The sequence below is a fragment of the Nicotiana tabacum genome, chromosome 22 (assembly GCF_000715075.1).
Source record: "Nicotiana tabacum cultivar K326 chromosome 22, ASM71507v2, whole genome shotgun sequence".
NCBI classification, from domain to species: Eukaryota; Viridiplantae; Streptophyta; class Magnoliopsida; order Solanales; family Solanaceae; genus Nicotiana; species Nicotiana tabacum.
Genome location: NC_134101.1, coordinates 190745098 through 190756843, shown reverse-complemented (window position 1 = coordinate 190756843; position 11746 = coordinate 190745098). Strand labels below are relative to the sequence as shown.

Sequence of the window (11746 nt, the reverse complement as noted above, 5' to 3'; positions counted from 1 at the left end):
CTAAAAGATCAACGACCCTCACAATTCCTTTCATTTTTTAATTCCAACGACCCCCAACCCTAGCCTCATTTCCAAACTTTGCCGCCTCTGAATCCCCCTTCACTCTCAATCCTCTCTCAAATCTTCTCAAACCCTAACCGCCACCATCAAACTACAACCCTAATACCTCCCAAATCTATGGCTTTCGAGGTCATCGGAGACCTGTATCCACCTCTCATGGCTTCTACGTGTTCGATTCTGTGGTCTCATGACCAGATCATGAAGGGGCTTTGTCCAGTCTTTGCTCGATGACTGTTTTCCGGTCGTCTCTGACCTTTCCCCGGGCCGGCCATGTGTCACGACCCAAACTGAAGGGCCATGACTAGCACCCGACCACACTTGCCGAGCACCAACATACATTTCATCTAACCTTCATTATTATCTTTTAAGGCTGACGAGATCAATATAAATGGTAGACCTAGATCATGGACAACCAGCAATAAAATATGACGGCATGAACATACATAGCAGGGGATGACCAGACAATCAAGAAACTACATATAAGGTATGAGCTACCACGCTACTATGAAAGACTATACAACAAAAACTAGCCGACAAGGCATACCAAACTATACATGAGCCGACACCTGTCTATGAGCCTCTAAAAGAACATAAGTGTTGCAACATAGCCGGAACAGGGCCCCGACATACCCATAATGTCTATAACAAAAATTGCATACCAAGACCAAGGCAAGTCCGGAGAAGGGATCTCGCCAATCACCGCTGAACTGGACAGTCTACTGTGGTGGGGAGCTGCACCTGCCTGTCTATCAGGACCTGCAGCACGACATGCAGCGTCCACAAATAAAAGGACGTCAGTACGAATAAAGTACTGAGTATGTAAGGCAAGGAACCATAAATACGATCAGTAATGTAAGCAAGGATAGAGAATATACAACCTGTAACATCTTAGTACCTCTGAGGGCTACTTACATGAAATGCATGATACATATGTATAAATACATAAACCTTTAAAGCATTCGCCTCTGTGGGCATCATCATCATCATATCGTACCCGGCCATAATAGGCTCGGTAGAATCGTACCCGGCCACGTGGAGCTCGGTAAAACCCAACTGATCAGTGGTTCCACAATAGGTGTCGTACCCGGCCAACAAGAGCGTGGCTCGGTAGAGTAAAATAGATACATATATATAATGCATGCTCGACTCATGGAATCACATTCTAAACCTTTCGGAGTGACGTAAGGTCGGTATCCTTTGTACACGTTATTAGGACTAACTCTTCACTATGAACCTTATAAGAATCAGGAAGTACCAACAACATTGATAACATAAGACTAAGAGAAGCAACATTAACATCAATCGTTCCATAAGAGGGAAAGCAATGTAAGTACTGCTAGCTTCTAAGAGTAGAGTATCTTGGAAGATCGTTCATTACATTATGTGCAATCGGAGTCGTGCAAAATAAGGAAAGGGATAGCCTCACATACCTTGTATATACTGCCCCAATCTCAAGCTATGCAATTGTCAAAACTCCTTAGTCTACAATAAGAGAAACGATACTATCGTTATCATTTAAGCGTCATAACTATTATGTATCGACCACACCCTATTTTACGATGAAACGGACAGCACCTCCCCTATATATATGACCTCACACCATCCAAAACAGTCACCAAACAGCCCAAAGAACATCAATAATAAACATATTGAGCCTCCTAAAATAGTCCACACATAGCCTAATCACTCCATACATACGACGACCACCGTAGTCGTGTCAAACAACCTGGAAATGTTACGAATAACTATCAGCCCATAACCATACATATATATGGTGTTTCTCCACACCCTTCCTCCTCCAAAACTCCACAAGATAGTAGTAAAATACGCAGCCCAACAACAACGCAAAACAGTCCACAAAACAATAACATTACTACCAAGCCTTTCGATATATATCTCACAAGTTCTAGCTTCAATGGCTTAGCCGCAACTTGGATAATCTTAAATACATATAGAGTAAGAGGTTCCTTACCTTTATACAGAAAGAACAACTCCAATTTGACCTTAAATTTCCATGAAATATCCCTCCAATGCTGCCACAACAACAAAAAAGCGAAACTAGCGATCAATTAGTGTTTTTCGGCACTAGAATCACTTTAGAAGGCTTGAAATCACCTAGGATTGATATTAAGAACATGAGGGAGTATTTACAGAACATAAACCCTTTAAAACAACCTCCCACACGAGCTGGAACGACACAAAAATGAGCAACAACAAGAAGAACAAGAGACTTACTAGCGCCACAGAATTCCCGACACTTGATTTGTGTTGTTTGCCCTTTCTTTTGGGTATTGAATCTTGAGAGAACCTTGAGAGGATGTTCCTAGGGTTCTAAGGTCTGAAAATAGTGAAAAGAAATGACTTAAAACGGGTTGGAGGCATCCTATATAGGTCCAAATATCTTAAACCGACTTAGTGGGCCCCATAGAGAGGTGCTTGGTGCAGTCTCGCGAAAACGCGAATATCTCTCTACTCCGACATCGTATCGATGAACGGTTTAATGCGTTGGAAACTAGACTCATAGATCTTTAATTTGGTTGGTAGATAACCCCGTAATTCCTTGTAAATTATGAGAAAAGATTAGAAACATTTGACCTAATGTTTAAGTAAAATTATGAACCTAAGTTGCGACAACTTTTGTCGACTTTTGTTTCATAACTCGTTTGACTTAAAGACTTATGATACGGATATTATATGATTAAAATACCTTAATAAATGACCTCTTGAGTGTATTAAGAACCGCTAGATTACCTGAAAATACGAGTTACAACATCCTTGATTCGTTTAACTTCTAATACTGGTTAATCACCCTTATACACTCTTGTATCACTTAAGACCAATAGGATTGACTTCTTATCATCTAAAAGATAATTCCTTCTTGGATTTATGTTAACTAATATATGGCATGAACTAACACATGTGGATATGAGTTGTAACACCCTCCCCCCCTTAGGAACATTCGTCCTCGAATGTAAGGGTTTATGGGGAGTTTAAATCATCATGGATTCCAATGGAAATTTCCGGTCAATTTTCCCCTATAAAATGTCACTAGCAAAACTTGCAAGTAATTAAGCCCAACATATGGCTTCACAAGGCTACACAAAGCATTATGCGTATTTACATTATCTACATATCACCATTTTGTGTTAAGGAGGAGTATTCTCAAATTATTGCTTACCTCATAGAGTCGTTTCTTCTTCCAATGTATCCTGTCTTCCACCAGCATCCTTGTTATCTTCATTATGGAATAAGTAAGGGTATTTAGACTTCATCTCCTCTTCTGCTTCCCATGTCATTTCTTCCATATTTTTGTTCCTCCACAATACTTTGACGGAAGCTACATCTTTTGTTCTCAGCTTGCGGACTTGCCGATCTAATATCGCCACTGGCACTTCTTCATATGATAGGTCCTCTGTAACTTGTACATCTTTTATAGGGATGACTTGAGAAGGGTCTCCAATACATTTTCTCAACATAGATACATGGAATACCGGGTGGACAAATTCCAATTCGGATGGCAATTCTAACTCATAAGCAACCTGTCCAATCCGTCGAAGAATTTTATACGGCCCGATATACCTTGGACTCAGCTTACCTTTATTCCCAAAACGCATAATACCCTTCATTGGTGAGATCCTCAGGAAAACCCAATCACCAACTTCAAACTCTAGATCACGACGTCGGACATCAGAATAAGATTTTTGCCTGCTTTGTGCCGTCCTCAATCGCTCCTGTATCACTTTCACCTTCTCAATAGCTTGGTGAATCAAATCTGGCCCATATAATTCTGTTTCACCGACTTCGAACCATCCAACTGGTGATCTACATCTCCTCCCGTATAGTGCCTCGTATGGGGCCATTTTAATACTGGAATGGTAGCTATTGTTATAGGCGAATTCTATGAGTGGAAGATGATCATCCCAATTCCCCTTAAAATCTAGAACACATGCTCGTAGCATATCTTCCAGTGTCTGAATGGTACGTTCAGCCTGTCCGTCAGTCTGCGGATGAAATGCAGTGCTGAGATTTACTTGTGTGCCTAAACCCTTCTGGAAAGACCTCCAAAAGTTAGCCGTAAATTGAGCTCCTCGGTCTGATATAATAGATATGGGCACACCATGAAGCCTAACAATCTCCTTGATATACAACTTTGCATAATCTTCAGCCGTGTAAGTTGTCTTCACTGGCAGAAAATGGGCACATTTTGTAAGTCGATCAATTATCACCCAGATGGAGTCAAACTTATGATAAGAGCGAGGTAATCCAATAATGAAGTCCATATTAATTACCTCCCACTTCCAGGTCGGAATCTCTATATTTTGAAGCAATCCACCGGGTTTCTGATGTTCTATCTTTACTTGTTGACAATTGGGACACTGGGCTACAAATTCTGCAATAGACTTCTTCATATTATCCCACCAATATTGCTCCTTGACATCATGATACATCTTTGTCGAGCCGGGATGGATGGAATATCGGGATTGATGAATCTCATTCATAATCTTCTCTCGCAACCCTGCCACATTAGGCACACACAATCGGCTCTGGTATCTCAGTGCCCCATCTTTTCCGATTCCAAAAGCCATACTTTTACACTGTTGAATGCTTTCTCTTAATTGTACTAAGATAGGATCTTCATATTGTCGTGCTTTTACCTCTGCTACCAAAGATGATTCTGATGTATTCTGTACAGTAACACCTCCGTCATCAGAGTCTAACAATCTGATTCTCATATTGGCTAGCTGATGAAGCTCTTTAATCAACCCCCATCTACCTGCCTCAATATGTACTAAGCTTCCCATTGATTTACGGCTGAGAGCATCTGCCACAACATTGGCTTTACCGGGATGATACAATATCTCGACGTCGTAGTCTTTCAATAATTCAAGCCACCTACGCTGCCTCAAATTCAACTCTTTCTGCTTGAAGATTGTATTGTAAACTCTTGTGATCTGTGTAGATGTCAACATGGACGCCGTATAAGTAGTGCCGCCATATCTTCAAAGCATATATTACTGCAGCCAATTCCAAATCATGGGTTGGATAATTCTTTTCATGCTTCTTCAATTGTCTTGATGCATAAGCAATCACATTCCCACGCTGCATCAATACGCACCCCAAACCTATACCTGAGGCATCACAATATACCACATAACCTTCTGTTCCTTCAGGAAGAGTGAGCACTGGTGCAGATGTCAATCGATTCTTCAGCTCCTGAAAACTACGTTTACAAGTGTCAGACCACTGGAATTTGGTAGTTTTTTGTGTTAACTTAGTCAATGGTGATGATATAGAGGAAAATCCTTCTACAAACCGCCTATAATATCCTGCTAGCCCTAGGAAGCTGCGGACTTCTGATGGTGTTGTAGGTCTTGGCCAATTCTTTACTGCATCGATCTTCTGAGTGTCGACACTAATACCCTCATCAGATATCACATGGCCAAGGAATGCTACTGAGTTCATCCAGAATTCACATTTGGAGAGCTTAGCATATAACTTACGATCCTGAAGCGTCTGTAATACTATCCGCAAGTGGCCCGCATGTTCCGCCTCCGAACGAGAATACACTAGAATGTCATCAATGAATACAATCACGAACACATCAAGATAGGGCCTGAATATAGTATTCATGAGATCCATAAAAGCTGCTGGGGCATTTGTTAGCCCGAACGACATCACCAAGAACTCAAAGTGCCCATATCTTGTCCGGAAGGCCGTCTTTGGAATATCATTCTCCCTAACCCTCACCTGATGATACCCTGAACGTAAATCAATCTTAGAGAAATACTTGGCACCCTGGAGTTGGTCAAACAGGTCATCAATTCTTGGAAGTGGATACTTGTTCTTTATAGTAGACTTATTCAACTGTCGATAATCGATACACATCCGTAACGACCCGTCTTTCTTCTGCACGAATAGGACTGGTGCACCCCAAGGTGAAGTGCTAGGCCTAATAAAGCCCTTATCTAGCAAGTCCTTCAACTGCACCTTCAACTCTCGCAACTCTGTCGGGGCCATTCTGTATGGAGGAATAGAGATCGGTTGAGTGTCAGGCAACACATCAATGCTAAACTCAATCTCCCTTTCAGGAGGAAGTCCTGGGAGTTCATCTGGGAAAACATCTGGGAATTCGTTAACCACAGGGATTGATTGTAAAGTAGGCGGTTTCGCCTCCGCATCCCTAATGCGAACGAGATGATAAATGTAACCTTTTGAGATCATTTTCCTTGCCTTAAGATAGGAAATAAACCTACCTTTCGGTGTAGCAATGTTCCCTTTCCATTCAATGACGGGTTCACCCGGAAATTGGAACCTAACCATCTTCGTACGACAGTCAACATTTGCATAGCATGAGGCCAACCAGTCCATTCCCATTATCACATCAAAATCAACCATTTCTAACTCAAATAAATTTTCCGAGGTTTGACGACTACAAATCATCACAGTGCAACCTCTATATACCCTTCTAGCAATCACAGAATCTCCTATCGGAGTAGATACCGCAAGGGGTTTACTTATCAATTCAGGTTCAATGCCAAACTTATTAGCCACAAAGGGTGTAACATATGATAATGTAGATCCCGGATCAATCAGCGCATATACATCATAAGAAAACACAGATATAATACCTGTAACAACATCTGGAGACGACTCGAGATCCTGTCGACCTACTAGAGCATAGGTTCGATTTTGAGCACCACTCGAACTCGGCACTGCACCTCTACCCCTACCACGACCTGTCGACTACTGAAAACCCCGTGCTGGAGGTCGAACTGATGAGGAAGAACCAGACACAGATCCAGTCGGCTGAGCCATACCATCACCTCCTCTATTAGGACAATCCCGCATCATATGGCCAGGCTGTCCGCACGAATAGCATGCATCAGAACCTCGACGACACAGTCCAAAGTGGGCCTTGCCGCACTGATCACAATGTGGTGTTGGGGGTCTCATCTGACTAGTATCCCTGTGATGTTGCGAGCCAGATGCCCGCGAACTCTGACCTGGACCAGAATAGGATCGATCATATCGAGGCCTCTGAAACTGTGGAGGAGCACTAGCTACAGGTGGCGCCGAACTCCTCGAAAACTGTGGCCTGATGCGGCCTCTGAAGTCATCAGAATACCCTGCAAATCTCGCCCTCTTATGCTGGCCTCTATCCTGCTCCCTAACTGCCCTCTGCTGGCGCTTACGATCCTCTAGGGTCTGGGCATAAGCTTGAATACGGGAAATATCCATGCCCTCCACCAAGGAGGCTGTCGTACACTCATTTATTAGATGTGGTCCCAACCCATTCACGAACATATGCACCCTATCACTCATCTCGGCCACCATATAGGGAGCATACCTTGCCAAAGAATCAAACTGCATACTGTACTCTCGCACACTCATATTACCTTGTCTAAGGTTCAAGAACTTATCAGCTCTAGCTCGTCGTATCTCAACTGGCAAGTAGTGACGAAGAAAGGCCTCAGAAAATTCCTTCCACACAGCTGGAGGAGGGTTCAGACCCCTGGATCTCTCCCAACTATCATACCAGAGAACCGCTAAATCCCGTAACCGATAAGAAGCCAACTCTACTGCCTCTGTATCACTAACATGCATAACCCTAAGTGTACGATGAACTTGGTCAATAAAAGTCTGTGGGTCCTCCTTGGGGTCTGATCCGGTAAACACTAGAGGGTCTAAATTAATAAAATCACGAACTCTTGTACTAACTGGTTTCTCAGTAGCACCTGTATTCTGCCTTTGAGCCTTAGCAGCTACCAGACTAGTCAATAACTGCAAAGCACTCCGCATATCCTGGTCTGGAGTGCCAGACGGAGGAACTGGAGGCGCTGGGTGCCTTCTAATATCCTCTGGAGGAGATGGAGTAGATGAGGTATGAGAGGGCATCTCACTTTGAGCCTCACTTTGTCCTGCTCTGACTTGGGGCACCTGACTGGTACCCTCTCTCGCAGCTGTATCAAGTCGTCTACTAATTGTTTGCTTCCTAGTCAAAGGCATCGCTGAAAGAAAACAAGGTGAATATTAGAGACAAACACTTACGACTCAACTCTACGCACGATCTAGATTCAGGAAGAAGGTAACAAACCTAGATGTCATGTAGCCTCCTGATTATAAATGTGGCGCGCTACACATCCATAATCAAGACTCTACTAGACACGGCTCATAGACAACCCCTAGGACAGACTTGCTCTGATACCAAGTTTGTCACGACCCAAACTGAAGGGCCATGACTAGCACCCGACCACACTTGCCGAGCACCAACGTACATTTCATCTAACCTTCATTATTATCTTTTAAGGCTGACGAGATCAATATAAATGGTAGACCTAGATCATGGACAACCAGCAATAAAATATGACGGCATGAACATACATAGCAGGGGATGACCAGACAATCAAGAAACTACATATAAGGTATGAGCTACCACGCTACTATGAAAGACTATACAACAAAAACTAGCCGACAAGGCATACCAAACTATACATGAGCCGACACCTGTCTATGAGCCTCTAAAAGAACATAAGTGTTGCAACATAGCCGGAACAGGGCCCCGACATACCCATAATGTCTATAACAAAAATTGCATACCAAGACCAAGGCAAGTCCGGAGAAGGGATCTCGCCAATCACCGCTGAACTGGACAGTCTACTGTGGTGGGGGAGCTGCACCTGCCTGTCTATCAGGACCTGCAGCACGACATGCAGCATCCACAAATAAAAGGACGTCAGTACGAATAAAGTACTGAGTATGTAAGGCAAGGAATCATAAATACGATCAGTAATGTAAGCAAGGATAGAGAATATACAACCTGTAACATCTTAGTACCTCTGAGGGCTACTTACATGAAATGCATGATACATATGTATAAATACATAAACCTTTAAAGCATTCGCCTCTGTGGGCATCATCATCATCATATCGTACCCGGCCATAATAGGCTCGGTAGAATCGTACCCGGCCATGTGGAGCTCGGTAAAACCCAACTGATCAGTGGTTCCACAATAGGTGCCGTACCCGGCCAACTATAGCGTGGCTCGGTAGAGTAAAATAGATACATATATATAATGCATGCTCGACTCATGGAATCACATTCTAAACCTTTCGGAGTGACGTAAGGTCGGTATCCTCTGTACACGTTATTAGGACTAACTCTTCACTATGAACCTTATAAGAATCAGGAAGTACCAACAACATTGATAACATAAGACTAAGAGAAGCAACATTAACATCAATCGTTCCATAAGAGGGAAAGCAATGTAAGTACTGCTAGCTTCTAAGAGTAGAGTATCTTGGAAGATCGTTCATTACATTATGTGCAATCGGAGTCGTGAAAAAGAAGGAAAGGGATAGCCTCACATACCTTGTATATACTGCCCCAATCTCAAGCTATGCAATTGTCAAAACTCCTTAGTCTACAATAAGAGAAACGATACTATCGTTATCATTTAAGCATCATAACTATTATGTATCGACCACAACCTATTTTACGATGAAACGGACAGCACCTCCCGTATATATATGACCTCACACCATCCAAAACAGTCACCAAACAGCCCAAACAACATCAATAATAAACATATTGAGCCTCCTAAAATAGTCCACACATAGCCTAATCACTCCATACATACGACGACCACCGTAGTCGTGTCAAACAACCTGGAAATGTTACGAATAACTATCAGCCCATAACCCTACATATATATGGTGTTTCTCCACACCCTTCCTCCTCCAAAACTCCACAAGATAGTAGTAAAATACGCAGCCCAACAACAACGCAAAACAGTCCACAAAACAATAACATTACTACCAAGCCTTTCGATATATATCTCACAAGTTCTAGCTTCAATGGCTTAGCCGCAACTTGGATAATCTTAAATACATATAGAGTAAGAGGTTACTTACCTTTATACAGAAAGAACAACTCCTATTTGACCTTAAATTTCCATGAAATATCCCTCCAATGCTGCCACAACAACAAAAAAGCGAAACTAGCGATCAATTAGTGTTTTTCGGCACTAGAATCACTTTAGAAGGCTTGAAATCACCTAGGATTGATATTAAGAACATGAGGGAGTATTTACAGAACATAAACCCTTTAAAACAACCTCCCACACGAGCTGGAACGACACAAAAATGAGCAACAACAAGAAGAACAAGAGACTTACTAGCGCCACAGAATTCCCGACACTTGATTTGTGTTGTTTGCCCTTTTTTTTGGGTCTTGAATCTTGAGAGAACCTTGAGAGGATGTTCCTAGGGTTCTAAGGTCTGAAAATAGTGAAAAGAAATGACTTAAAACGGGTTGGAGGCATCCTATATAGGTCCAAATATCTTAAACCGACTTAGTGGGCCCCATAGAGAGGTGCTTGGTGCAGTCTCGCAAAAACGCGAATATCTCTCTACTCCGAGATCGTATTGATGAACGGTTTAATGAGTTGGAAACTAGACTCATAGATCTTTAATTTTGTTGGTAGATCACCCCGTAATTCCTTGTAAATTATGAGAAAAGATTAGAAACATTTGACCTAATGTTTAAGTAAAATTATGAACCTAAGTTGCGACAACTTTTGTCGACTTTTGTTTCATAACTCGTTTGACTTCAAGACTTATGATACAGATATTATATGATTAAAATACCTTAATAAATGACCTCTTGAGTGTATTAAGCACCGCTAGATTACCTGAAAATACGAGTTACAACATCCTTGATTCGTTTAACTTCTAATACTGGTTAATCACCCTTATACACTCTTGTATCACTTAAGACCAATAGGATTGAATTCTTATCATCTAAAAGATAATTCCTTCTTGGATTTATGTTAACTAATATATGGCATGAACTAACACATGTGGATATGAGTTGTAACACCATGGCTATTCGAGTCAGACTTTTGACTCTCCTGCTTAGATCGAGGGTTTTCAAAGCCTTTCTCGTCATTTGGGGTTCTTCTAAAACCCTAACCTCTAAGGTTCTTTCGATTTCTCTTAGATCCATTTCAGATCTATGTTTTCTCTGAACTTTTAAACGCTTTTCTCAAAGTTCCTTTTAAAACTCTTATTTCAAAACTCCTTATCTTTTCAATTAGGGTTCTGTTAAGTTATTTCAAAAAACTTTTCTTTGATTTTTGACATGTTTTGCTGTGTTTGCTCGTATTATTCTTCTGCCTGAGTTTGCATGTCAAAAGTCTTAATTCCTTTTGATTCTGGGTTCCTATTTTCTCTAGAACTCAAGTATGCTCGAAACCCTAATTTTTCAAAAGGGGTTTTCCTCACCGGCTACTGCGAAACCTTCGCATGCTTTTGATATTCTATGTTTCTTCACTACTGATTCAATTGACTATCATGCTTCGAGTGTTGCTATCCATTGAATTTTCTTTTTGTGCTACTACTGTATGCTATTTTCCTTTTGCCAACAGGTTTGGCTTCGCATGTATAATTTTTATACACCCTATTTATATGCTGAGTCTCCTTCTTTGACTGATTTTCAAACTTGCGACTGATTTCAAACTTTTCCTTTGTGAAATTCTGATTTCACCCGCTTGTTAAGGTTAACTGATTTCTTTTCCTGTTTTGCCTTACTGTATCCTTTCCAAAATTAGAGTATTTCTGTACCTAGAATCTATTGTTTGCTTAATGTTTTACTACTTCTTTTATGGCAACTGTCAGCCTGCTGACA

The 11746-nt window shown here is 41.6% G+C and overlaps 1 long non-coding RNA gene across 2 annotated transcripts in view; it reads right to left on the bottom strand.

Annotated features, from left to right (window-relative positions):
* Window positions 1–523: 523 nt before the first annotated feature.
* Window positions 524–11746, bottom strand: part of LOC142176536 (uncharacterized) — a 36188-nt gene continuing 24965 nt past the window's right edge. Inside the window, exons 3-4 of one of the 2 annotated variants that reach the window (XR_012705197.1) lie at window positions 8659–8756; window positions 524–816 (exon numbers count right to left, since the gene is read on the bottom strand). This is a non-coding gene — a long non-coding RNA (uncharacterized LOC142176536). Of the gene's footprint in view, window positions 817–8479; window positions 8757–11746 lie in introns of those variants that run through there. The other variant, XR_012705196.1, reaches the window with a different exon arrangement.